At 38.8% G+C, this 3,262-nt stretch overlaps 1 long non-coding RNA gene across 1 annotated transcript in view; it reads right to left on the reverse strand.

The window, feature by feature from the left end:
* The window catches only part of LOC116553014, a 37,325-nt gene extending 34,714 nt beyond the window's left edge, over positions 1 to 2,611 (reverse strand). The window contains exons 1-2 of the long non-coding RNA XR_004269595.1: positions 2,558 to 2,611; positions 2,102 to 2,186 (exon numbers count right to left, since the gene is read on the reverse strand). This is a non-coding gene — a long non-coding RNA (uncharacterized LOC116553014). The remainder of the gene's footprint in view (positions 1 to 2,101; positions 2,187 to 2,557) is intronic.
* Between the last annotated feature and the right edge of the window lie 651 nt (positions 2,612 to 3,262).

The raw sequence follows: 3,262 nt of genomic DNA on the forward strand, positions 1-3,262 counted from the left end.
CTTCCTTCCTTCCTTCTTCCTTCTTCTTTCTTTCTCCTTCCTTCCTTCCTTCCTTCCTTTTCTTTCTTTTTCTGTCTCTCTTTCTTTCTTTCTTTTTTCTTTCCTCCTATAGTCCTTAGCTTAGGCCACAAAGGAGGTCAGATAGGTGACTTTGTAACAGCTATGTAACTGAATCATTCCAAAGGCTTTTATTTTAAGGTCTGAAAACACTTTTATCTGCAGTGCTAACATTGCAATGGCCAGTTCTTTTGTGAAGGACGTGATTACATCTAGTCTCCTCTTTTTTTTTTTTTTTTTTTTCCCACATACATCATCTAATGACATTTTCATGGTTAAAACTAAAACACCAGTTTCTTAAATTGAAAATGTTTCAATTATGTTGAGAATGCATTTTTAGCTGAAGACAAGAAATTGATTTATTTGCTATCTGAATTCATACATTTTCATTGGTCAACAAGGCTTCAAATAGCTTTGAGTTGTCGTCTTCAAATATCATAATTGCCATGCTCCTAAGTTGTGAAGGAAGTTGGCTAATGTGTTGAGATATGCAGACAGTTGGATAATTTTTTTCTTTAAAGTAAATTTAAAATTATCTTTTTTCTTATGACTCCCTTGTGAAAGGTAGTGTTGAAAATATATAAAGAGAATGAATTCTAAAGGATTGGATAGACCCTTAAGTTGGGAGAGCTAGAAGAGACACTCAGAGTTTCATTTTTCAAGCTCAATCCTTCCCCACTGCTAGCTTTACTCCCCCACAGTTTTCTTTAAGTAAGAACGTTTTCCCAGATAAGTGAAAGACTTCCCAAGGTCACATGACTCACTGGCAGGCAATCTCACATCTCATTTCTGATCCGTGTTTATTCGGCTAAAACTGCTTTTCAGTATGAAAAGTATTTTTAAAGTATTGAACGTACATTGAAATTAAACTCAAGTTGAAGGAAAGAGTTTGTGTTTAACTGGTTATATTATAAACTTCACATAGAAAACTTACATCAAAATGAATTTAAACATTTCTTAGGGAAATATAGTGCAAGATACACATGCTTGGGAGTCAGGTATATCTGGGTTTATATCTCAGCCCTGTGTTATAACCTTCAGAAAGTTATCTACCCCCTCTGAGGATAAGGTTCCCTATTTTACACTGTTGTGAAAATTAGTACTATATTTTAAATACCTAGTGCAGTACCTGGAATATAGTAGGCACTCAAAAAATAGTAGCTTTTATCAGGTAATATAAAACCCAACTTTTGTGTAAATGATTCTAAGGATTACATAATCTCAGAAGTACTGGGGAAAATGTGTACTGTGCAGGTGTCAGTGTAAAGAAAATAGACTGATAAAAGTGAGTCTGGGGAGCTAAATACTAGAAGCTCACAATGTTAGTTCCTGCTTCTCTGGACATGAGTCAGCTCAGATGTTGAAGGCATTTCAACTACAAGTGTAGTTCTTAGTTAGACCTGAGCAAGGTAGGGGAGAGTATCAGAACCAGCCACTCCAGCTGATGGGGCCAGGAACTATTCTTTGCATACTAGCCAACAGGCTCGGGAACTCCACCTGTATGGTTTTGCCACTGGTATTAGTCTGTTCTCATGCTGCTAATACAGACATACTCAAGACTGGGTAAATTATAAAGGGAAGAGGTTTAATGGAATCACAGTTTCACATGGCAGAGAAAGCTCATAATTATGGCAGAAGACAAAGGAAGAGCAACGGGATGTTTTACATGGTGGCAGGCAAAAGAGTATGTGCAGGAGAACTCTCCCTTTATAAAACCATCAGATCTCATAAGACTTACTCACTATCATGAGAACAGCATGGAAAAGACCTGCCTCCATGATTCAATTACCTCCCACCAGGCCCCTCCCATGACACATGGGAATTATTATAATTCAAGGTAAGATTTGGATGGGGACACAACCAAACCATATCACCACTTAAAAAAAACTTATTGGTTTGTCTAGCTTTGGTTCTGAACTTCTATGCTGGTGTCCTGATTCAGATGCTGGTTCCTCTAGGGAAGCCCAGGACACTTTGCTGAGACACTGAAATCTCACCAAGTCCTTAACACACATCTGTTTTAGAGATAGGCACTGTTACTTACAGCCTTTAACGCTGACTGCACTCCTGTTCCATGTGGATGTTTCATTTGTAACCAGAATGCTTCCACTGCCTGGACTTGCTGTTTCCTGCAGTAGGAGAGCACAGGATCAGAAAAAGATCAACCTCACCACATCCTTCTGAATATCATGACTGTACTGTGGGTTACTTCCACCAAGTGCTTATCTTCCATTTAGTTAATTTATCCACCTAGATTTTATTCCAATCCAGCTTATTTTCTGTCTCTCACTGATGAGCTTCCGTAGGTTCTTGTGCCAAGTTGTCTTGAGCTAAGAATTCTCTAGAAGATCTGCAGGTAAAAGAAAAGATGAATGTAGCTATCATTGTTGAAGCTAATCTGTGCAGGACATTAATATTGTCATATGACCTGCATTTCTTTTGAGCTACAACTCTTTGAAACTCTCTGTGTAAAGCCACAGCTAAGCTCCCAAAGACTTACTGTGGAGTTTCAGCACTACAACTCTTTCTTTCCTAAGAGATTTGGTGGATGAGGGGGTCATTTAAGTAATGCAAAGTCATTGCATTATTTGGAAATCTGCCCTTCTGTCTGATGTTCACCCATGTTTCTTGGACAAAGTTGAGGCACCCTTAACTTTCTTCTTTGTTACTCATTCCACTAAACAAACAGCTTTGCTGATAGGCTTGCAAATGTCTTAAGTAGCAGAAGATAAACTAATTAGAAGCTCCTTTAAGGAAACTTAACAGAATAGAAAATAAAAGCCAGGAGTTATGGCTCACACCTGTAATCCTAGCACTTTGGGAGGCTGAGGCAGATGGATCACCTGATGTCAGGAGTTCAAGATTAGCCTGGCCAACATGTTGAAACACCATTTCTACTAAAAATTACAAAAATTAGCTGGGCATGGTGGCAGATGCCTATAATCCCAGCTACTCAGGAGGCTGAAGCCGAAGAATCCTTTGAATCTGGGAGGCGGTGGTTACAGTGAGCTGAGATTTCGTCATTGTACTCCAGCCTGAGCAACAAAGAGAGACCCTGTTTCAAAAAAAAAAAAAAAAGTTATAATTTTAGCCTTTATTTATGCAAATGATGACAAAACCTGAAAGAGGTCTTTGGTGCAGTGGTTGGTGACTGAGGGGCTCTTGTGTGAGAATGAGTGGGACAGAGTGTCTTAGGTTGCTGTGT

Source organism: Sapajus apella, unplaced genomic scaffold, assembly GCF_009761245.1.
Source record: "Sapajus apella isolate SASKATOON/1434 unplaced genomic scaffold, GSC_monkey_1.0 scaffold12, whole genome shotgun sequence".
NCBI lineage: Eukaryota > Metazoa > Chordata > Mammalia > Primates > Cebidae > Sapajus > Sapajus apella.